Raw genomic sequence first — 25786 nt, 5'->3', positions numbered from 1 at the left:
CCTAGTCGCCACATTCCGGCGCCTGTTCGAGGAGGCTGTTTTTTTGCACAAGCGCAATCGGGCTGAGGTTGTCCAGTGTGGGTGTTGGTGGGGTGGGGGGGCACCTTCCCATATTGTGTTCGGGCTGGGGGGAGATCGGGATTCTTTTTGTGGCCACGGAGATTGGGATGCCATTTAAAAATGGCGCCCCGATCTCTCGCTACAATGGGGAGTTTCAGCAAGCAGAGCTCCCCATTGTAAAAAATGGGACTGTGTGGCATCAGCCGCGCATTCCCGTTCAGGCCACTGATTCAACATGGGTCGTGTTGAATAGCCATGTATTTCTCGGCACTGTGAGTGCTGGGAAACACGCGGCTGAACGCGTTCGCTCGGGAACTTTGTTCCCCTTTGGGAAGATCGAATCCAATGGTTGAGGTTCAGGAAAATGTTTGATTGAAACAGAAGACATCCTGCATACCTAAGACATTAACTCGCTGGAGAACAAGGATAGGTAGGTATTGCATGCAATTAAGAAAAGAAAAAGACAGCCATAAGTTAAGCCAGGAGATCTTTGGGGGTAAATATGTATAATTGTGGCTTTAATAACTAAATCCAGCTATATCAGAAGTCAGAAGACCATTAGGAACATTAAACTGACTCATATTATAAGAGCTGCAAAATTATTATTTTGCATCTGTTTATACACCTGTTGATGATGCTTACATTCGAGATGAGGGCGCTTCAGTATTAAATAACATTCTGAATAATAAAATAGATATTAATGTCATTCAGATACATTAGGAAGACTCAAAATTAATAGGGTTCCAGGTCCAAATAATATCCATCCAAGGATTTAAATAACTGTGAGCCATTTGTTCTTATCTTGAATAAATCAACAGAGTCGGGGATAATTCCCTTGTGCTCCGACCCCGCGCCAGGTCGGGGTCGCTCAACGCGGCCCCCACCCCGCCGATTCTCCACGCTTGACGGGCCGAGTGCCTGCCGAGTTCGGCCGAGTCCTGCCAGCGTTCGCGTGTGGTGCTACCCAGCAGGACCTCGCCATTCATGCTGCGGGGGCCATCATGGTGTGGGGGAGGGGGATCCGACTCCGGGTGGGGCCTCCATGGTGGCCAGGCCCTCGATCGGGGCCTACCGATTGGCGGGCGGGCTAATCCTGGAGGGGGCCTATGTTCCTCCGCGCCGGGCCCATGTAGGGCTCCGCCATGTTGCTCAGGTGCCGGCGCGGAGAAGGCAACCCACGCGCATGCGCGGACTCGCACCGGCCATGGCGAGCATGCGCGGACCCGCGCCGGCCGTGCTGGCACCTGTATCGGCAGCTGGAGCTGCGTGAAGCGCTCCAGTGCCGTGCTGGCCCCCTGTGCGGCGCAGGATCGCTGCCCCTGGGGGCCAGGTGACGCCGTCGTAAAACGTTCTGGCGTTTACGCCAGCGTCAACATTTCGCCCCATTATCGGAGAATCCCACCCAAGGTTTCCAATAAAATTATTGTCCGTCAATTTGAGTTTCTGAGAAGCCATTAGGGTAATGGATAAGAAAACTTTGGTAGACATTGCCTACCTGGACTGTCAGAAAGCCTTTTCTAAGTACCTTACGCTAGAATATTGTGGAATCATTAGAAAGTCAAAAAACTGGATGAGGAAATGCCTTCAATCCTGCAGCCAAAAAATTATAGTTAACAGATGCGATTCAGCTTTGAGACATGATATTATTGGTGTCCTCGAGTGATTAGTCCTTTTCATGTGCTCTTTAATGATTTGGGAATATGCTCAAAAACATTACAGATTATGCTTCTATGCAAGGTTTACGTTAGGACAGCATTTAAATCAAATTCAAAAAGATGTCAACGTGCAAGGGAAGTGAGCCACACAATAGCAAATGGCATTTAATTTAGATAAGTGTAGCGTCATGCATGTTGGCCGGGCCAACATGTAATGCAGGTATCATTTTCAGGGAGAATTACGGAATGATGTTTTGTGCACAGATCACAAAGGAATAGAGTATAAAGGAAGTACAGTACGAAGTCTTACAACACCAGGTTAAAGTCCAACAGGTTTGTTTCGATGTCACTAGCTTTCGGAGCGCTGCTCCTTCCTCAGGTGAATGAAGAGGTATGTTCCTGAAACATATATATAGACAAAACAGAGATCAGGAGAAACTACTTCTCCCAAAAGGGACGTGAATCTATGGAATTCTCTACCCCAGAATGGTGGATGCTGGGACAGTGAGTAAATTTAAGACAGATTTTTAATTAGTAATGGGTTGAAGGTTTATAGAGAATAGGCAGGACAGTGGAGTTGAAGCCATGATGAGATCTGCCATGATCGTATTGAATGGTGGATCAGGCTCGAGATACTGAATTGCCTACTCCTGCGCCTCATTATTCTGTTCTAAGAAAGAACTATTCTGTCTAATTCCACCTTCCAGTGCTTGGTCTGTATGTAGCACAGTGGCTAACAGCACCTCAAGCAAAAATCTGGTGTTCTTGATTAATAAGCCTATTGGTAGGTTATTCCAGTTTAACTGACTGCAAGAACGAGGACGCATGAGCTGAATCTTAGTAAGGGTATAAATAGAACCAAAATTAGGTATTTCTTCTTTTTCCAGAGAATGTGAGCCACTGGAATACATTGACAGCTGATGTGGTGGGTGCCTTCAAGAGGGAGCTAGATGGCATGGTGGCACAATGGGTAGTAGGTACCTGGGTTCGTTTCCGACCTTGGATCTGTGTGGAGTTTGCATGTTTCCTCGTGTCTGCGTGGGTTTTGTCCGGGTACTTCAGATTCCTCCCACAGTCCAAAGATGTGCAGGTTAGGTAGATTGGCCATGATCAATGCACAGGGTTACAGGGATAAGGTGGGGAAGTGGGCCTAAGTGGAATGCTCTTTTGGAGGGTCGCTGCAGACTGGATGAGCCAGATGGCCTTAATTTGCACTTTGGGGTTCTATGGACTCTTATTGCGACAGGTATTACATCGTGAGGGAGATATTTGTTTTACAGATAACATTTGGTCAATGTGTTATCCTGGACTGGTTTTTATTGCCTGAAGAGTCAGAGAGGAATTTTCCAGGGTTGTTTTTCCATTTATTGGTTCGGTTCTTTCCATTCTTTCGCCTGTGGGGATGGGTGGAGCCAGAAGGAGAGTTACTTGCTCCAGAATTTCTCTGACATGCTCTTGTAGCCACAGTATTTATGTGGCTGGCCATGTTACTTTTCCAGTCATTTCCAGTTCTGATAGTGAGGATTCAATGATGGTAATGCTCTCATAGGAAGACAGAAATTTGGAGCAGAATAAGGCAATTCATGGCTTCGAGCCAGCCCCACCATTCAATCAGATCATGGTGGATCTCTCCTGGTTTCAAATCCACCTCCTCGTCTGTTACCCATATCGTTTTAATACATTTTTAAATCAGAAATATATCCATTTCCTTCCTTAAACCATTTAATGACTCAGATTCTATCACACTATGAGGCAGCGAGTTCCACATATTCACCACCCTCTGCGAGAAGTAGTTCCTCCTCATTTCAGTTCTAAATCTCCCGCCTCTCAACCTATATCTGTGACTTCTCATTCTAGATTGCCCTACAAGGGGGAACATTTGGGCTACATTTACGTTATCAATCCCTTTTAGTATCTTATATACCTTAATCTGATCGCCTCTCATGCTTCTAAACTCCAGCGAGAATAAGCCTAAACGGTTTAATCTTTCCTCATACGTCAACCCTTTCATCCTCAGAATCAATCTGGTTAACCTTCTCTGAACTGTCTCCATGCCACCACATCTTTCCTGAAATAAAGAGACCAAAACTGGACACAATACTCCAGGGGCGGGATTCTCCAACCCCCCGGTCAGGTCAGAGAATCCCCAGGGGGAGGCACGAATCCCCCCCACGACGCAGGCTGCCGTATTCTCCGGCGCCATTTTTCGGGGGGCGGCGGGATTCCTGCCACACCAGTCGGGGGCCGTTGGCAGCGCCCCCCCCCCCCCCCGGCGATTCTCCGGGCCCCGATGGGCTGAGCGCCGTCCAATTTTGGCAGTCCCGCCGGCGTGAATCACTCAACACACGTAACGGCGGGACCTGGCAGGTGAGTATGCATAGGCGGTCCTCGGGGAGCGCGGGGGGACCCGACCCCGGGGGGGTCCCCCATGGTGGCCTGGCCCGCGATCGGGGCCCATCAATCTGTGGGTGGGCTTATTCCGTGGGGGCACTTTTTTCTTCCGCGCCGGGCCCCGTAGGGCTCTCCCATATTTCCCGGGGGCCGGCGCGGAGAAGAGAACCCCCTGTGCATGCGCGAAAATACGCCAGCCGGTCTGCGCATGCGCGGAATCACGCCAGCTTTTCTGCGCATGCGCGAGATCACGCCGGCTGTTCCGCGCATGCACAAACTCGCACCGGCCCTTCAGCACCGGCTGGAGTGGCGCCAACCCCTCCGGCGCCCACCAAGCCTTCGGAAATGTGGAGAATTCCGCACTTTCAGGGGCTGTTGACGCCAGAGTGGTTTGCGCCGATTTTCCCGCAGGCGTGGGGGCTTAGTCCCCAGAAAGGAGAATCCCGGCCCAGATGTGGTCTCACCAACACCCTATACAATTGCAACAACACTTCTCTACTTTTATACTCCAGTCCTTTTGTAATAAATGCTAACATTCCATTTGCTTTTATAATTACATGCTATACCTGCATACCGACTTTCTACAATTCATGAACAAAACACCCAGTTCCCTCTGCCCAGATGCATTTTGAATCTGCTTTCCATTTAAAGAATAATTTGCCTTTCTATTTTTTTGGCCAAGATGGGTAACGTCATATTTATCTGCATTAAACTCAATATGCCAAATTTTGGCCCAAACTCCAGCCTATCCATATCTGTCTGTAAAATCTTTATCTCCTCTCTACTGCCTCCTTTCCCACCTATTTTAGTATCATTCACAAATTTTGCTATGTTACACTCTGTCCCAGCTTGCAGATCATTTGATAGATCATAGAATTTACAGTGCAGAAGGAGGCCATTCGGCCCATCGAGTCTGCACCGGTCCTTGGAAAGACCAACTTACCTAAGCCCACACCTCCATTTATCCCAACCCTCTGCTTTCTGTCAGTCAGCCAATCTTCAATCCAATCTAGTACTCTATCCGCCAATCCCTTGCGATCTCACCTTCTGGATCAATCTCTTATGCGCCACCTTATCAAACACCTTCTGGAAGTCTAGATATACCACCTCCACAGGTTCCCCCAAATCCATCTTGCTGATTACGTCCTCAAAGAATTCAAGCAAGTTTGTCAAGAATGACTAACCCTTCATAAAACCATGCTGACAATGGTGGATTGATCTTTATCATTCCAAACGTTCAGTCATCTCCTCCTTAATGATTGATTCCAGCAACTTCCCCACCACAGAGGTCAAGCTAACCGGTCTATGGGCGGCACGGTAGAAGAGTGGTTAGCACTGTTGCTTTACAGTGCCAGGGACCCGGGTTTGATTCTCGACTTGGGTCACTGGCTGTGCGGAGTCTGCACGTTCTCCCCGTGTCTGCGTGGATTTCCTCCGGGTGCTCCAGTTTCCTCCCACAAGTTCCGAAAGACGTGCTGCTCAGTCACCTCCTCCTTAATGATTGATTTCAGCAACTTCCCCACCACAGAGCTAACCAGTCTACAGTTTCCTACTTTTTGCCTCTCTCCCTTTCCGAATAGGGGTGTCACATTAGCCTGTTTCCAATCCTTGTGGGGAAATGGTTGGTTTCTCTTATTCGAGATGGTTGTTGCTGAAAATTTGCCACATATCAGCTCAAGCCTCAATGTTATCTAGATCTTGCCGCATGAGGGCATGGGCTGCTTTAGTATCTGAGGACTTAAGGACTGCTTCATTATCTGTGGAGTTGTAAGCTGTCCTGAACACTGTAATCATCAACAAACATTCCTACTTCTGAGCTTCTGTTGGAGGGAAAGTCATTCCTGAAGTTAGTTGGGCTTAGGAACCCTGAGAAACTCTTACAGTGATGTCCTGCTGCTGAGCCAATAGACAGTTTTCCCCATGGGCTTCAGTTTTGCTCGGATTCATTGATGCCACGCTCTGTCAAATGCTGTCTTGATGTCACAGTCACTCTCACCTCACTTCTGTAATTCAATTCTTTTGCCATGTTTGGGCCAAGGTTGTAATTAAGTCTGATGTTGTGTTCCTGGGGCAATTCAAAGGGGCCGCACGATAGCACAGTGGTTAGCACAGTTGCTTCACAGCTCCAGGGTCCCAGGTTCGATTCCTGGCTTGGGTCACTGTCTGTGCAGTGTTTGCACGTTTTACCGTGTCTGTGTGGGTTTCCTCCGGGTGCTCCGGTTTCCTCACACAGTCCAAAGGTGTGCAGGTTAGGTGGATTGGCCATGTTAAAATTGCCTTTAGTGTCCAGAAAAGTTAGGTGGGGTTACTGGGTTACGGGGGAAGCGTGGGCTTAAGTCGGGTGCTCTTTCCAAGGGCCGGTGAAGACTCGATGGACCGAATGCCTCCTTCTGCACTGTAAATTCAGTGAGCAGGATATTGATGTAGAGGTGCTGCTTGATAGAGCTGTTGACAATCCCTCCCATCGCTTTGCTAATGATTTGAAATAGACTAATAAGGCGGTAATTGACTGGATTAGATTTGTCCTGTTTTTTGTGGGCAGGACATACCTGGGCTATTTCCACTTTTCTGGGTGGATGTCACTACTGTAACTGTACTAAAATAGGTTGCGTAGAGGCATGGCTTGTTCTGGACACAAATAAGGCTCGGATTTTGTTATGGCTTTATAGCTTTTACTGTACCTGGTATCCTAGCCATTTCCCAATATTAAGTGAAGTGAATCAAATTGGCTAAAGACTGGATCTGTCATGGTTGGAACGCCTGCTCCTGACATGCTTTCTGTTCTCCTCATTGAACCAGAATTGATCCTTGGCTTAATGATAGTGGTAGAATGGTAGAGTGAGGGACATGCCTGGCCATGATGGTATAGATTGTATATAGTTGTATATAGTTCTGCTGCTGCTGCTGATGGCTCACAGCTCCTCATAGATGTCCAGCATGAGCTGCTAGATCTGTTTAGAGTTTATGCTATTTAACATGGTGGTGTGCCACACAACTTGATGGAGGATGCCCCTCAGTATGAAGAAGGGGCTGCGTCTCCATAAGGACAGTGAAGTGATCACTCTTACCAATATTGGCATATATGACATGTGAATTGGAACGTGTGGTTTTTCCTTTGTGTCAGTTCTCTCATCATCTAACACAGTCCATATTTGGCAACTCGGTCTTTTAGGACTTGGCCAATTGGGCCAGTAGATGTCCTTCCATGCCAATCTTGGCAATGGACATTGAAGTCCCCAACCCAGGACACATTCTGTGCCTTTGCTATCCTCAGTGCTTCTTCCAAGTGATGTTCAACATAGAGGAGCACTGATTCATTAGTTTAAGGAATAAATAAGCTAGCAATCAGCAAGACACTTCCTTGCCAATGTTTGTTTGACCTGATGCCATGAAACTTCATGAGGTCCAAAGTCAATGTTGGGATATCCCAGGGTCACTCCCGCCTAACCGTATACCACTGTACTGCCACTCTGGTAGATCTGTCTTTCCAATGAGCATTGATTTAGCCAAGGATGGTGATAATGGAGTCTGGGAGCTGGGTTGCAAGGTATGATCCTGTGAGTATGATTATGCCAGTCTTTTGCTTGACTAGACTGAGGGACAGCTCTCCCAATCTTGGCACAAGTTCCCATAAGTTAGTGGAGGAGAGGTATTAATAGAACATAGAACATACAGTGCAGAAGGAGGCCATTCGGCCCATCGAGTCTGCACCGACCCACTTAAACCCTCACTTCCACCCTATCCCCGTAACACAATAACCCCTCCTAACCTTTTTGGTCACTAAGGGCAATTTATCATGGCCAATCCACCTAACCTGCATGTCTTTGGACTGTGGGAGGAAACCGGAGCACCCGGAGAAAACCCACACAAACACGGGGAAAACGCACAGAGCCTGCAGAGATTAAGAATAATCATGGATCTGGTGTCAAATATAAGCCAGACCTGGTAAGGATGACAGATTGCCTTCCCTTCTTTCATGGACATTTTTGATACAGATATTTTAATGACAATATGGTGGTTTCATACTCACTGTGGTTAAGAATAACCTTTTGTATTCCAAATTTCATATAATCCCTACAGTGCAGAAGGAGACTATTTTGCCTATCGATTCTGCACCGACCCTCTGAAAGAGCACTTTAACCTAGGACCACTCCTCTGCCAACCCCACCCTATCTCTGTAATCCCGTAATATAATCTGCACATCCCTGGACACTATGGGGCAATTTAGCATGGCAAATCCACACAACCTGCACATCTTTGAACTGTGGGAGGAAACCGGAGCACCCGGAGGAAACTCACTCAAACATGGGGAGAGCATGCAAACTCCAACAAGGGCAGAATCGAACCCCGGTCTGTGGCACTGTGAGGCAACAGTGCTAACCACTGTGCCACCATGCTATTATTTAAATAACTGAATTTAAATTCCTCAGGTACCATAGTGAGATTTGAACTTGGATTATTAGTTCAGGCCTCTAGTGCAATAACATAGCAATACTGCATCCGTAAAAGTCAATTAAAATTTCTCAATCCTGATCTTAACCTGATCCCTCATTTCTTTGCTAATAGTCCTGTGGTGCTTTTTTTAGTTCAATGGTTTCTCATTCATAATAGTTTACTGTATGATTTATCACTAGTAATAACTTGCTGATAGCTTTGATTCTGGATGCATAAGCATAAGAATATACTGAGATAAGAAAAGACAATCGAACTTACTTTGTTATAAGGATCCTGTTTCAGGCATAATTGTTTTTATTCCCAAAATAAGACATATGTTTCTGCAATTTACTATGCAATAATTGTTTCATTTACCTTCGACTGCTTTAAAGTCAATATTTACTGCACTAGATGGCAGTCTATTCCATAATTTTATGACTGTAACCATGATAAAGTTATTCATAAAGTTTTGGCCTTTGCTTCTCTTATCCTAGTTCTACGCAAAATATTTCCATTGGTCTAGGTTATGAATTTTCTTTCCATGATTTAGGAATCTGGGTAAATTTCCATTCAGTCTTAAAACCTACAACGCTGAAAGGAGGCCAATAGGGCCTTCATGATGTTCTTTGAACGAGCAGGCTTACTGAACATCCCTGCTCTTTGTCTATAACACTGTATCAATTTCTTCCTCAAGCACCTGGCCAACATTTCTTTAAAATGTATTGTGGAATCAGCTACCACCATTTTTACAGGTAAAGCGTTCCAGATTCCGACAATCGTGATAAAAGTTCACCTCATCCCCTCTCGATATTTTAGCAAGAATTTTGGATCTATGACCTCTAGATATTAATCCACTTGTCAGAGGAAATTGTTTTTTGCTATCTACCCCATTAACTTCCATCATCTTGTAAACCTCTGTACGGTAATCTTTTAACCTTCTGTGTTTCACTTGTTCTCATCCCCTGGTAACACCATGGTGAACCTCCCCTGTACCCTTTTTGAGACCTTTACATCTTTCCTGCAGTGTGGTGCCCAGAATTGTCCACAATATTCCAGCTGAGACCTAACCAGTGATCTGTAAAGTTTGAGCTTGATCTCATTGCTTTTGTATTCCCTTCCTCTACTTGTAAACCCAAGTAACATGTATGCTTTTTTAACCATGTGACAATAGATTTGAATTATTTGAATCCATTTCACAACACACTGATTTATCATCATAGAATTTACAGTGCAGATGGAGGCCATTCGGCCCATCAAGTCCGCACCGGCTCTTGGAAAGAGCACCCCACCCAAGATCAACACCTCCACCCCATCCCCATAACCCAGTACCCCACCTAACACTAAGGGCAATTTTGGACACTAAGGGCAATTTATCATGGCCAATCCACCTAACCTGCCCATCTTTGGACTGTGGGAGGAAACCGGAGTACCTGGGGGAAACCCACGCACACACGGGGAGGATGTGCAGACTCCGCACAGACAGTGTCCCAAGCCAGAATCGAACCTGGGACCCTGGATCTGTGAAGAAATTGTGCTATCCACAATGCTACCGCCCTGCCCAAAATTTAAAGCATGATATAAAATGTTCTCTTCATCTCTGATCACTTCAATTGGATCTACATAGAGTGACTAAGAGTATAATACATTTTTGGTCATTATATAGTACCAATATCAATTTTATTTGGACTTATGGATTGACTTGTAATAATAATAATCACTTATTGGCACAAGTAGGCTTCAATGCAGTTACTGTGAAAAGCCCCTAGTCGCCATATTCCGGCGCCTGTTCGGGGAGGCTGGTACGGGAATTGAACCCGTGCTGCTGGCTGTGTTCTGCATTACAAGCCAGCGATTTATCCCACTATGCTAAACCAGCCCCTCTTGCTCCCTTGTATCTTGCTCCCTATCATTTTATTTGTAACTACAATATTTTATCATGGTATTGTTTTCAAAGTTTGATCAATTATGACAATTAGATTTTTTTTCTGACTCACCTTATTTGGATTTGTTTTAATTGTCAAGTAGATGAGGTACAGTGAAAAGTATTGTTCTGCGTGCAGTCCAGACAGATTATTCCATACACAAAAAAAAAAAAAATTGGGCATACATAAATACACACAATGTAAATACATAGACACAGGCATCAGGTGAAGCATACAGGAGTGCAGTACTACTTAGTTGAGAAAATGTGTGAAGAGATGAGATCAGTCCATAAGAGGGTCATTTAGGAGTCTGGTAACAATGCGGAAGAAGCTGTTTTTGAATCTGTTAGTGCGTGTGAAAGAAGTTGAAAGAGTGAATAACCCAGGTGGAAGGGATCTTTGATTATGCTGTCCACTTTCCCAAGGTATTTGGAGATGTCAACAGGGTCAATGGATGGGAGACGAGTTTGCATGATGGACTGCGCTGTGTTCATGACTTTCTGTAGTTCCTTACGATCTAGGGCCGAGCAGTTGCCACACCAGGCTGTGCTACAGCCATATAGGATGCTTTCTATGGTGCCTCTATAAACATTGGTAAGAGTCAATGTGGGCATGTCGAATTTCCTTAGCTTCCTAAGAAAGTATAGGCGCTGTTGTCCTTTCTAGGTCGTAGCGTCGACATGGGTGGGCCAGGACAGATTGTTGTTGATGTGCACACCTAGGAATTTGAAGATGTCAACCATCTCCACCTCAGCATCATTGATGCAGAGCAAGATGTGTACGATACTTTGCTTCCTGAAGTCAATGACCAGCTCTTTAGTTTTGCTGACATTGAGGGAGAGATTGTTGTCATTACACCACTCAACCATGTTCTCTATCTCCCTCCAACAACATAATCTTGATTTTATAACCGCATTTATTATTTTAATATTACTTTCTTTTATCTTACATTTCCTGTACCAAATTCCACTTGATGTACCTAATTATCTGATTCTCCATAAAGTTTCTTTAAGTTTTATTCCTGTCCTCTAAACTTCCTAGTTTCTTAGAAAACTTGGCACCTTCTGCAGACTTGAACACTCTATGTCAATATTACTTTTCGACATTGTGACAAGGAAAGACCTGAGAAATGATCCTAGATACTCTGTTGTTCCAAAACCCCAATTAGCATCACAGAAAAAAGAACATGCATTGATATTGTATCTTTCATGACCTCAGGATGTTCCAGAGTGCCTCAGAGCTAATGAGGTGGAGTGACTGTTTTAATGTCGGGGAAACAAGCCAGACACTTTTCAGCACAGTAAGGTCACACAAATGTCAGTGGAATTAAATTTTTCCTTTCTTTCTTTAAAAATTTACAGTACCCAATTATTTTTTTACAATTAAGGGGCAATTTAGCTTGGCCAAGTCATCCAACCTGCATATCTCTGAGTTTAATAATAATAATCTTCATTGTCACAAGTAGGCATACATTAACACTGCAATGAAGTTACTGTGAAAAGCCCCTACTCGCCACATTCCGGTGTCTGTTCGGTTACACAGAGGGAGAATTCAGAATGTCCAAATTACCTAACAGCACGTCTTTCGGGACTTGTGAGAGGAAACTGGAGCACCCAGAGGAAACCCACGCAGACACAGGGAAAACGTGCAGATTGCACACAGACAGTGACCCAAGCCAAAAATCGAACCTGTGACCCTGGAGCTGTGAAGCAACAGTGCTACCCACTGTGCTACCGTGCTGCCACACTTTGTGGGGGTGAAACCCATGCAGACACTTGTTATTGAAAAAATGGAAAGATGTGTCATTTGAAACATGGAAGTCTGGCAATATCTGGTCTGAGAGAAACATGAGAGGATACAGGGAAAGATCCCACAAAGGGTTAACAGCAGCTGCCAGGGAAGGATTGTAAAATGCAGATAGCCTTGGTCAAGACAAACAGGATTTTGAATGAAGCCAAAAACAATGGCTCACACCTTCATTGAAAGTAACTATCTTAGTAAGGATCTGCAAAAGAATGGATGAGGTTCAGTTGAATTTGGTGAGAATTCTAGGTGTGAAAATTTGCTAATACCAGGTTTATCAGTCTACGAGAACCATAATTCAAAGCCAAAATCAAAGTCAAAATTATGAGCTGAGGACACAATTGGAAAATAAAACTATAGAAATGACAGGAATTAAAAGTAACACCTCTTGAAACCAAAGCATTTTGAACACCACAAAGAAAACAATGTAATCAGATCTTTGAGATGAAGTCATGTCAAAATGTATACTTAGTTGGATACTTTTTACAATCAAAGAAAATAAGAGTTACTTTACAATAACGTCATAAAAACTTAATTGTTAGAAAGAGAATATAAACCGAGAGACCAGGGCAGGAACTACCAGAACGACAACCAGAACTCAGAGAGCAAGGGGAGAAGCAGCTAGAGTCAGATTACAGTCAGCTCGGTCATGGGAAAGAGACAGGGCAAAGCAGCCGAGCTAAAATAGCTAATACATCTAAGGAAGACTAGAATTTAAAAAGTAGGCAGAGTCAGCTCAGAGATAGCGCTCACAGCTCTGTACATGGGAAAGATAGGACACAGCAACTGAGCTCACGAGCGAATACATCTAAAGAAGACCAGACTTTAAAGAAGATTGATTGTCAAGTTGGGCCTGAAGGTCCCTTCAACCAACCAGAAGGATCCAGAAGCAAGATCTTTTTACTTTTCTGTGAAGACAGTGATTGCATCTTTTAAAAAGAGAAAAAAATATATAATAATTAAATAACTTAAAAGTTTTAACCTGAAACAGTGGTTATTAATCTACTTTACTTACTTAGCAATGCGGGACCCAGGATCGATGCTACTAAGTGGTAAGTAGATGAAATCTTCGGTAAAGGTATGGGTTATACCGGGGGATAACTTGAAAATATAGTCTGACCTGAATAGCACCCACTGAAGCTTGCATCGGAGTCGGGGAGTGAGAATTCCTGATCACCATTTAGAATGTCGGCCCTTTTTGGTATAGGGGGACTTCTAAGAATAGTGGTGAGTTTTCAAAAACACACTGGGAGAATGTGCAAACACCACACGGACAGTGACCCAGGGCTGCGATTCGGTCCCGGGCCCTCAGTGCCGGAGGCAGCAATGCTAAGCCACGTGTCGCCATGCAGTAGAATTAATTATGAGCTCACTTGTTTTGGTGATGTTGGTTGAGGTATAAATATTGTTCAGAGCACCAGGAGAAATCCTTAGCTATTGTTTGGACATGATATCCTCAGCACAGAACCACATTGGCATCCAACATTATGTGCTCAACTCCATGACATTCTGACTCACAGACAAGTGTCTTACTGATGAGTTAACACTGAGCTCCTAAATACATTTTCAATTATGATTTTTTTCATATCCTATTACTGATGCACTTTATTTCACCAAATTTCCACTTTTATTTCAGTAATAATAATCCCTTATTGTCACAAGTAGGCTTCAAATGAAGTTACTGTGAACAGCTCTTAGTCGCCACATTCCGGCGCCTGTTCAGGGAGGCTGGTACGGGAATTGAACCCGTGCTGCTGGCATTGTTCTGCATTACAAGCCAGCTGTTTAGCCCCTAAACCAGCCTCTAAAGTCGTAAGTTTGCCACAAGTCTTTTTTGAGGTAAAATCTTAGCAAATGTCTTTTTCAAGTTAAGATATATCCTATTAACCATGTTATAGTTTATGTATGAATACATTACATTCAAGCATTTTCATGGATTTTCTATACATGGCCTTCATTTTACACATGAATATTTGCTTGGAAATATTGGGCCATAACTTCCTCGGAGTGGGAATCAGCATTGTAGTGCCACTCCTTACTGATCTTTCTTCCAGTCATATCCTGCCCAATGTTCTGACACAGACTGGATAAAATTTAGGCCATGCAGTGTGGTTGTTCAAAACCTTGGGCTTCTCTCAGCCAGCGCCGATTCAGAGAATCTCCATTCCCGCCGGTATTTCGCGCGACGCCGGTCTGGCGCCGTTTTCCGATTCTGCCAACAAGCGAAAACGGCGTGGTCGTGATCGGCGCCAAGCGGCACGGAGAATCTGCGGAGGGGGTCCCGACCGCATGACCCCAGGTCACGCCCGCGCCCTCCTAACCTGCTTTTAAAAATCGTGAGCCAGTCGTGCTGGTGGCGAGAAGGGCACAGCCTTGGCTGGGGGGCGAGGGGGTGAAGGGCCTCCAGGTTCGGGGAGTGGCATGGGGAGGACCGCCCCGCCGGCCGGGAACGGCCTGTCATGGCAGGACGGCGCCTAAGCCACGGCCACCATTACGGCGGCCAGGCTGATGGGCACCGACCCTGGGCGTTGGCTGAGCGCGAGCCTCTGGCTGTGCGGATGGGTGCCGAACCAACCCCCCGGGGGGGGGCGGTCCACCCTGCCAGCGGCACCCAACAGTGGGTAGGTCCAGGGTCGCACCCATAGCACCCCCCAGTGAGGGTACTGCCATCCAACGGTGGTGCGAGCAGGCGGGACGGGCAACAGGAGTCGGGGCACAGAAGGTGCGGGCAGGGGGTGTGCATGCATGTGTGAGGCGCAAGTGTGGCTCAACTGGCCAACCAGGGCGGCCATGTATCCCATGGCATATGGTTGTGGAGGGGGCCATGCGCCATGGTTAAACCTGTTGTCTACCCCCCCACCCACCCCCTGCAGATCATAGTATTTGGGCACCAGCCAGCGATGTTGGCTGCCGTGGCGCGAACCGCTGCCCCGCATGCAGCCCTGTGGCAGCGTCGGCGCAGGCGGCTCAGAGAGGCGGCGGCAGCGGCGGCTGAGGGACGGGCTGCAGAGGGCCAGGTGGCATCCGCTCAGGTTGCAGGGCCGCCTGCCCGACAGGCGCAGGAGGAGGAGGAGGGGGAGCAGGAGGAGGAAGTGGAGGAGGTGGTGCCACGACGCTGGAGGTGCTTGATGAGGCCTGGTGTCCTTCGAGGACCTGCCGGGCGGAGCATGCAGGAGGAGACTCCGGATGAGCTGGGAAACCATCGCCCATATCTGCCACCTGATGGCACACCTGGCACCACGTGGGACTGGGGAAGGACATGCTATCCCGGTGGCCGTCAAGGTTACGGTGGCCCTGAGCTTTTATGCCACGGGGTCGTTACAGTCGCCGATTGGGGACCTACCCGGCATCTCCCAGGAATCGGCGCACTGGTGCATCCGTGCAGTGACTGACGCCCTATATGACATCATGGACCACTACATCCAGTTTGCTGTGGACCGGGCCTACCAGAACGCTCGGGCAGCGGGCTTCGCTGCCATGGCCAGGATACCCATGGTCCAGGGGGCGATCGATGGGGTGCACGTTGCCATGCGGCCATCAGCAGATAACAGGGACATGTTCATGAACAGGAAGGGGTTCTACTGCATGAACATTCAGGTGAATGAACCAGATCCACGTCTGCGACCGGTACCCGGGCAGTGCACATGACGCGTTTATCCTGGCACAATCGTTCATCCCCGCAATGTTCGAGTGCCCCCTCCCCCCCCCCCCCCCCCCCCCCCCCCCCCCCCCGACTGAGGGGTGGTTGCTGGGCGGCAGGGGTTACCCGTTGCGGTCATGGCTGATGACGCTTATAGGGAGGCAACGGACTGACGCGGCGACCCTCTACACTGAGGCCCATGCAGCAACTAGGGGTGTGGTCGAGAGGTGCTTTGGGCTGCTGAAGATGCGCTTCTGATGCCTGGACCGCTCTGGAGGGGCCCTCCAGTACCCGTCGGAGAGCATCGGCCGCATCTTTGTGGTCCGCTCCATCCTGCACAATGTAGCACAGCAGAGGGGCAATGTGCTGGAGGAGGAAGAGGCAGAGGGGGAACCCGGGAAGGGCACGGCTCTCCGGATGGGGAGGGGGGGGAGCGTCAATTGATGGGGCATGGGGGCCCTAGATGGACGGGTGGCTGCACGACACCACCCGCTTGGCCAGCGAACACTGGAGGCGTTGATCGCCGCACATTTCACCAACTAGGTGGTAGGGGCTCGCTGAGCATGGGCACTGACCCCACTGTAGGGCACCATCTCATCACCCCACACCCCCATCTCTCACAACACCCATGAGACGCATCTGCCACACCACCCACCACCCTTAGCTCCCACACAACCTCATGTGCCTCAGCCCTCCATTACACATCCACCTGCGGCACAACGGGCTGGGCTCACACGGTTGCTTGTGGAAGCGGGTGTGTTCGATGCCATGGAGGATGATGACAACCCGCTCTGCGATGAGCTGTGAGCTCCAAATCGTCAGACATTGTCTGACTCATGGGCACAGTTACACCCTCCACCTGGGTGGTCTCTGTATGTGGGCTGGACACTCCATCGCATGGCCCTATCGAACCACTGGGGGCAGGGCGGCGTGGAGGTCTGGTGGGGGGGGGGGCGCACAATACACCCACCGGGGCTCCAGTTCACTCACCCCTTGACCACAGTGGCACTCAGTGCCCTACCCGACCCCGCCGGCATCGGAAAAAGCACAGAGGCAGCTTGCACTGGTGTAACAGTTTAATTAGAAAGGTTATGTACACGTGCCCTAGCTCCTATAACTAAACTGTGCCCTGCACCCGTGCCAACTTACTAGGTATCTAACTTCCTGGCCTTACCGGCCCTACCACTACGTCTCTGTGCCTCCCAGACAGTACAACAGGAGTGGAGGCGGATTGCTGAGACTCCTGCCCTGCGACTGGCTCCCAGTTGGCGCTTGCTTTCTGGGGCGGCCCAGCTTGGATGGGCCAGGCTGCTCCTTGGGCTTCCTGGATGGCGTCCTGCCACCCTATTCTGTCACTGCGGGATGGAATGGGGGGAGTCCGAGGTGCTGCGGTGTTCCGGGACCTCTCCTGCAGGAGTCACCGGCACGGGCCCCAGGACCTCCTCCTCCCTCGGGGAGCCCGGTGGCCCCCGGTGGTGCAAGCGGAGACAAGCCCCGAGGCACGACTGACACCTGGCGCTGCCAGTCCTGGAGGCCCGCTGTGGTATTGACCAGGGTCCTTGTGTCAGCAGCGATGGAGCTCAGAGAGTGGGCATCCCTGTCTGGGACTGCGCCACCTCCCTCTGGGCTTGTGCGACACCATCCAGCACGTGGGCAATGCCGCCGATGCTCTCAGCGATGGCCTGCTGAGACTGAGCCATGGCCTGCTGAGACAGGGCCATGGCCTGCTGAGACTGAGCCATCGCCTGGGCAATGCCGCCGATGCTCTCAACGATGGCCTGCTGAGACTGAGCCATGGCCTGCTGAGACTGGGCCATCGCCTGCTGAGACTGAGCCATCGCCTGGGCAATGCCGCCGTTGCTCTCAGCGATGGCCTGCTGAGACTGGGCGATGGCCTGCTGAGACTGGGCGATGGCCTGCTGAGACTGGGCGATGGCCTGCTGAGACTGGGCGATGGCCTGCTGAGACTCGGCCAGACCCCGGAGCGCGGCAGCTATGTCCAGCTGGCTCTGGCACATGGCTGCCTGTGAGAGTCCAGCCCTGTCCTGAGCCACGGATGACGCATCCACATGAAGCCCCATGCCTTGCATGACCTGACCCATGGCCGACACCGTTGCCCCCATGGCCTCCACCGCGGACGCCACCCGCGCAGTTTTGGCCTGGGTGGCAGCCATGACCGGCACCACTCCCTGCTCCTGGACGCGGATGGACTCCTCCACCTGCGTCTTCAGTTGCTGGAAGCCGGCCATTATCCCGTTGTCTAGTCCCTGGGTGTCTAACTGCATCGGGTCTATGGGTTGGTCGGGTAAGTCCAGGAACCAGGGAACCGTCTGGGCGGCAGCTGCCCTCTGACCGTCTGGCCCCTCGGCTGCTCCTACCTCCACCTACCGGTATGGCTGTGTGATGCGCACTAGTCAGTGTCCCAGAAGCCTCATCACCAAAGTGCCCAACCGAGGTGATAGTCTCTGCGATGGTGGAGGATGTAGGAGATAGCAGTGCTGAGAAGTCAAGGTCGTCGTCGGAGCCAAAGTCCAGGGTCTCCTGCATTGACCCCTGGCTCGATGGGTTCTGAGTCGCACCCGTCTGCATGTCACTGTCCGGTCTGTCAGTCCTCTGGGTTGCCATCCCCTGTGGTCAGTCCGCTGTGAGTCCGTCCTCTGGGTTGCCGTGCTCTGTGTGTCAGTCCTCTGTGTGTCAGTGTCCTGGGTGTCAGTCCTCTGTGTGTCAGTGTCCTGGGTGTCAGTCCTCTGTGTGTCAGTGTCCTGGGTGTCAGTCCTCTGTGTGTCAGTGTCCTCGGTTTCTGTGCATCTGGGTCCTGGGTGTCCATGTCCTGGCTTTCGGTGTCCTGGGTGTCCGTCCTCTGTGTCTCTGTCTCCTGGGTCGCTGTGTCAGTGGAAGGGCTTCCATGGCGTCTGGCCCCCCTACCGTGGCCTGCGTCCCTGGGGACCACTGGGCCTGACTCTGGCTGTGGGCCTGCAATGCCAGACGGGCCGGGCCCACCAGCGACTGGTCCTGTAAGACACAAGACAGGCAGCCGGCGGGGAGGGGGTGCAGTGTGGCATGGGGTGAGGGGGGGGCAGTGGGGGATGGAGGGCATGGGGTGAGGGGGTGCAGTCGGGCATGGGGGGGGAATGGGGTGAGGGGGGGAGTCAGGCGGGGGAGTCTCACTTGCTGGTTCACCTCCGACCTGGCAACCGGCAACCTCCCGATCCTCGGCTCCACCTGTGAAGTCCAATGCCCTCTGCTCATGGACGATGAGGGGGTGCGGTACGGGTGGACCCCCTCTGGTTCTTTCCTGCTCCCTGTGGTTGTGGGCAGTCTTATCCTGGGGGGGGGGGGGGGGGTGAAACAAACATCAGTGTTAGGCGGTCCGACGCAGGCAGCGCAGACGTTGGGTAAATGATGGTATGGCAGCACGGGGCAGCCGGCCAAAGTGCCTGGCATGGGTGAGTGCAGCCCATGTAGATCAGGTAGGGAGTTGTGCCGTCCTCCAGGGCGGGGGGCGGCGCATTTCACATGTGTGGGTGGTATTGGGGGAGGGGGGGTGCACGTCACCGTGTACTCACCCTGGCTGCCCTCGTAAGATCGTGCATCTTCTTGCGGCACTGATCGCCGGTATGTGGGGTGTACGGCATTGCCCACCTCACTCCACATACGCCAACGGTGCTGCGTGGGTGGTGGTGTTCACGTCTGGGGCTCATGATCGCCCTCCTCTCCTCCACCGTGTCCAGCAGCGTATCCAGGTCATGGTCCCTAAACCTCGGGGCAGCACGGCGGGCGGCGGCCATCTTGCAGGTCTCGGGACTGAGCGCGTCCCATCCAATGCCGGTCAGGAGCCACTCCCCCCCCCAGTTCTCACGGTGCCCTTTTGCGGGACAGAATCGCTACTGACAGCGACCCGTTCACACCGTGTAAAACGCTCTGGTTTTTACGACGGCGTCAACACTTAGCCGCTGGATCAGAGAATCACATCCCATACCTTTCAAAATGTAACTATCAGTGTTTGTGCACCCAAAGATCCAGCAGAATTTTTGGAGCCTCTTCGAAGGACTGAATAGGAGCACAGTTAATGGAAACTCCCAGGGTGATTAAGCCACTCTGGGGGCCTGCTTCTCGTGTGATATTTTTCAAACTAGCATAAAAGATTGTGGAGACTCAAGTTGTCCTGAAATGCAAATTGCACTTAAAATTCTATAATCTCTTTTCCAATATCAGCGAATTGTACTGAAAGGGAAAAGCGTGTCTGCAGGCAGATGTTATCTCATTCCGCATATTACTGCCATTTTTTCCCCCTGGATTTTTACTTTAGCAATTTTTAATTTCCTTTATATGTGTACAATATTTCTTCTTTGTTTCCAAAAATCTTTACGGCATGCTTTTCTCTTGAACAATTTAAATGTTCTTGTCTAAATCACCTATGTCATTAAGCGATTTTATGTAATAATTCAGGGTGGGCCCAGTGCACCACAGAAGGTGGGCCAGTGGTTGGCACTGCTGCCTCACATGCTAGGGACCTGGGTTCAATTCCAGCCTCAGGTGACTGTCTGCGTGGTGCTCCGGTTTCCTCCCACAGTCCAAAGATATGCAGGTTAGGTGAATTGGCCATGCCAAATTGCCCCAAAGATGTGCAGGTTTGATGGGGTTATGGGGACTAATGATGACTGCTCTGTTAAGGATAAGACAGGCGAAATGGCCTCCTCCTGCCCTATATTTTTCTATGATCCCAAATGATACAAGCCTACCTGTGGGAAAATGAAATGGAAGCACAATATTGCAGATGCTGGAAATCTGAAAGAACTGATAATGCTGGGAATAGGCAACATGTCAGACAGCATCTGCGGAGAGAGAAATCCAATTAACACTTCTGGCCATTGACCTTCCATCAGAACTGGGAAAATTTAGAAATATAATAAATTTCAAGCAAATTAAAGGAGGCGAAGAGTGGGATAACAAAGAGGAAGTCTGTGATCAGGTGGAAGGCAGGAGCGAATAAATGACAAAAGGGTTGGTGGTGCAACAATAGTATTGAGATAAGTAAAGAAACAAAAGCTGCGTCTCCTTCTTTTCTGTAGCCATTCTATGCAGCAGCAGATATGAGGATAATCCATGAGTTTCACCACAGAAGATTAATAAGCATTTTATAATAATATATTCGGTACTGCACGTCAAAACACCAGTGTTGTGATCGAACAATTCTCTGCCTGATCATAGATAACATTATTGAAGAATTACTAATCCAATATATCTGTAATTTACACTCCCATGGTTAGCATCACCTGACTCAACTTCCATCTCACTCTGTCTGCTGCTGAAAACCTCATTCAGGCCTTTGTTACATCTAGACTTTATTCAAATGCACTTCTGACTGGTCTCCCATATTCTAACCTCTTGACATCAATCAAAATCCTGTTGTCTGTGTCCTCACTCACACCGAATCACATTCATCCATCACCCCTTGTGCTTGCTGACCTGCATTGGCTCCCAGAAAGACACCCAGAAAGACAATGTATGCCTTGATTTTAAAATTCTCATATTTGTTTCACATCCTTCTAAGGCCCCCTTTGCTCCCTATTTCTGTGATCTTGTCCAGCCCCAGACCCCTGCAGGATTTCTATGCTCACCTAATCCCAGCATCTAGGGCATCTCCAAATTGAATTACTCACTTTCATACCTTCAGCTGCCAACATCCTAAATTCTGGAATTTTCCTCCTAAACCTCTCCATTTATTTTCCTCCATTTTCTCCTTTAAGATGTCCCTAAGATCAAGATTCTACCCGAATATAATCTTATCTGGCTCAAAGGCAAACTTTGTGGTGACAAAGTAGTACTATTGCAGGACTAATAATCCAGAGACATAGGGTAATACTCTGGGGACCCAGGTTCAAAATCCTACGACAGCAGATGGTGAGATTTGAATTCCAGAAAAATATGGAATTAAAAGTCTAATACCATTGTTGATTGCTGTTTAAAAAAAACACCATCTGCTTCATTAATTCCTTTAGTGAAGGAAATTTGCCATCCTTACCTGGTCTGGCCTGTATGTGACTCCAGAGCCACAGGAAGAAATGACCCAGCAAGCCACTTCCTTCAAGGGAAATTAGGGATGGGCAATAAATACTGGCCCAGCCAGTGATGCCCAGCAGAAATTTAAAAAAAACACTTCCCAAGCTTAATAATGTTAGAGAAATAGCTGTTTTTGGAGGACAACAACCAGAGGAGGGAGAGTGTGGTGAATTGACATGGAAGTTGGAATCACTGAGGATAAGAAATTGATGACAGAGCAACACAATGAAGATATTGGTTAAACATTTTTTTAAATAATCTTTATTGTCACAAGTAGGCCCACATTAACACTGCAATGAAGTTATTGTGAAAAGACACTAGGCGCCACATTCCGGCGCCTGTTCGGGTACACTGAGGGAGATGTCAGAATGTCCAATTCACCTAACAGCATGTCTTTTCAGGACTTGTGGGAGGAAGCCGGAGCACTCGGAGGAAACCCACGCAATCACGGGGAGAACGGGTAGACTCTGCTCAGACAGTGACCCAAGCCGGGAATCGAACCTGGGACCCTCGCGCTGTGAAGCAGCAATGCTAACCACTGTGCTACCATGCTGCCCACTTGGGTATGTGATAGAGAGCAAAGATTTTAAATGAGGGGCGAGAGGTGAATGATATGTGGGAATGGGTATGGCAAGTATACACCTTAGTTTCTATTTTAAAATAGGGGTTCGCTACTGGGTTAAACGGGTGAAGAAGAGGTGGAGTGAGGAAGTCAGGGCTTGCATTCACCATCGATTAAAGGAAGCAACGAGGGATATGATACTACAGGAGGCAGTGTAATGTAAAGGAACATGCAGAGGATGGAGGGAAAATAAGAAGGAAAATGCAACAAATATATGCAGAGTACAGGAAAGACCTGATTATGTTGTAAGAGCCCAGGCATGCGACCTTTACAGTTGCTGTTATCTTCTGTTTGAAGAGTACTCGTGGCCCACACTGGGCACCACTGTAGGTCGCTCAATCCTGAAGATTAAAGCCCTGTAGTAATAAAAGCCACACAATGAATCCCACTGATCAATCCCTGCATTCAATATTTCATCATTTGTTGCCTGCCATGTAAACCAAAAGAACACAAGTGTTTATTTTCCTCTTTAGCAGCTTGTATAGAGCACACTGTTGTTGGTAAACATGCTTTATACCAGAGACTGCACTGTTGATGTCCTTTGTGAATCATTGTTACAGAGTATGGTTTGTTCCCTATGTTGGCAGCCCAGAATGTAACAACTTCAACCGTAACAACGCTGAAATTGGATTGTCATTACAAAAAATTGAATTGCTAAGTTATTAAATGAAATATCACTTTTAATCTTTCCTAAAAATACTATGGTGACATTGACAATAGTTTTATTCAACGTGTATAAAAATTTTAAAGTGTGAAATGTGATTTATTTATGAGACAAACTGAAATATTAGCTGGAATGTTCTGGGTCCATTGAGGACAGTGTTGAAGATTGGTGAGGGGTGGCAGAATTGGGACAGAAGATGTCGGAACACAAGTCCAACCTCTTTACATCATATCTAGATTTTCCAATGGACAGATAGGATTGCGGAAGGGCAATGTGCCTTGATGATTCAGACAGATAATTGAGGCAATTAATTTACCAAAAAGCTGTAACATTAAGGGTTGTTTATGAATTCTCCTGAAGGTTCACTGTCAGAGACCCTGGTAGGTATGAGAAGGCAGCGAGCAAATGGGGAGGTGAGTGAGCTTATGTGCTTCGATGTGAGGATTGAGCAGCCTGGGCATTGTAAATTTCTGTAAAGAATAGAGGTGCCTCCACAGCTGGGTGGGGTGGGGTGAGGGCAGAGAGCGGAGCTGCGAGTGCCATCTGAAAACTGATCCTTGTGTGGATCAAACAGGGGGGGAGAGTGGTTGGTGTGGGATGGATGGAGGAGGTTCCTAGGTAATAGACCCTGCCAACTGAGAGCAGTAGCCACACCAATGGATAGCAGCAAACTCGGGCCAACTAAAGCAGCAGCTTTGGACTGGTGAAGAAGGAGAATGGAACAGTAGGCTCGGCAATTGGCCTCCTGCATGTAGAATAAGGCATTCCGCAGCAATGGTCTACACTGGAGATTGATCTACCTTAAAATGTCTGAGTGGCAGTGTCACCAAAGACTGTGCCTCCCCAGAGAGGCCAACACAGATCTGTATGCCATGATGGTAGATGAGCACAGACTCAGCGGTGGTGGTAGTGACCATCCAGTGCTAGTGCTGCTGAAGATTCAAGTGGTTAAACTTCTACCTCTCTGGTTATTATCAGTGACTCACTGAAGACACGTGTGGGACTCTCTAGTCTGTGGGGCATCAAGGTGCCTCCTACATTAAGAAGTCAATACCAACACATCCATTTTCGCACCCATCTGGGTAGTCAGGCTGAGAGAGCTGTTGGGTTTGGGACCATCACTGGATTTCCTCATGTTTAACATTTGATCGACTGCATGCATGCTGCCATCAAGGCTTCCAACTGCCTTCGACAGGAAGGGATTCCACTCACCTAATGTACAGCTGGTCTACAACCACTGTAAATGGATCCTGAACATGTGTGCTCAGTTCTTGGACAGTAGTCACAATACCTACATACTGAGGCCTTTCCATTTGCCACACATTTCCACCCCATACCCCTTCACATGCCTTCAAGGATCCCAAATATAGATGCAGAGGAGAGTACAATGCAAGCCACAGGGCAACCCAAACAACATTTGCACAGGCTATTTGTCTCCTGAAGATGCAATTCAGGTGCCTTCATTGATCTGGCGATGCCTTACCATTAAAGTATGTTTATTGAGGTTTTACAGTTTATAAAATAATGCAACAAAGTTACTAAATAATACATATTAATCCTTACAAGACAAAAGAAAACCCAAAAAAAACCAGTCCTAAGGGGAGTTACATATGTGCCGCACAATGCAACGAAACTCCAATCCAGGCCCTCGGCAGAACCAAAATCAACTCCGACAAAGGTAATTAGAGAACTGGCAGCAACATGTTGGGATTACGATCAAACCGACAGAGTCTCCCAGAGAAGAGAAGAAAGGAAGGGGGAAAGGTAGGGTGCTCTTTCACAGGGATGGTGCAGACTCGATGGGCCGAATGGATACCTTCTGCATTGTAGCTATTCTATGATTCTATCCCCACCCACATTAGGAAAGAGAGGAAAATTACTCCAGGCCCAGCTGAATGGGGGCTGCAACCTAGGGGGGAAAATAACCATCAGGACACCCAACAAGTGGGTGCCCTGGGAGGGAGGGTCTCAGGGAACTGCCCCTCCTCTTGCAAACATCAGACCAGAACAGAATAAGAGCCAGCATACTGCCCATCCGAACAGAGAAAAGACAACAAACCCCCGGGGAGGGAGCATCCAGATTAACTCAAGATGACCAAATTCATTGAAAGGATACCCAGAACCTCCTTCAACACTCAACCACAATTACCAATCCCGCCCTCAGCCTGGTATAACAATTATCAACACGGTCTAATAGTTCAAGTGAGCCAAAAAGAAAGGCCCAAGCGGAGCAAAAACAAAAACAACCGAACCTTGAACAAGTGTCAAAGGGAACCCAGTCCTCCCTGGGATAAAGAAATCTGCCCAGGCCATTGCAGGATAAAGACATTCTCCCACCCGGCCCCGGGAGGGGGTGCGAAAATCGTGTTGCGTCGCCACCCCGACGTCAGCTCGCCGATTCTCTGGCGCCGATTTTGGGGCGCCCGCGGGATCGCCGCCGCGCCGATCGGGGGCCGTTAAAAGCGCCCCCTTCCCGGCGATTCCCCGGGCCTCGACAGGCCAAGTGCCCGTCGAGTTCAGCCGAGTCCCACC

Source organism: Scyliorhinus torazame, chromosome 2 (assembly GCF_047496885.1).
Source record: "Scyliorhinus torazame isolate Kashiwa2021f chromosome 2, sScyTor2.1, whole genome shotgun sequence".
NCBI lineage: Eukaryota > Metazoa > Chordata > Chondrichthyes > Carcharhiniformes > Scyliorhinidae > Scyliorhinus > Scyliorhinus torazame.
This window is presented reverse-complemented; position numbering follows the sequence as displayed.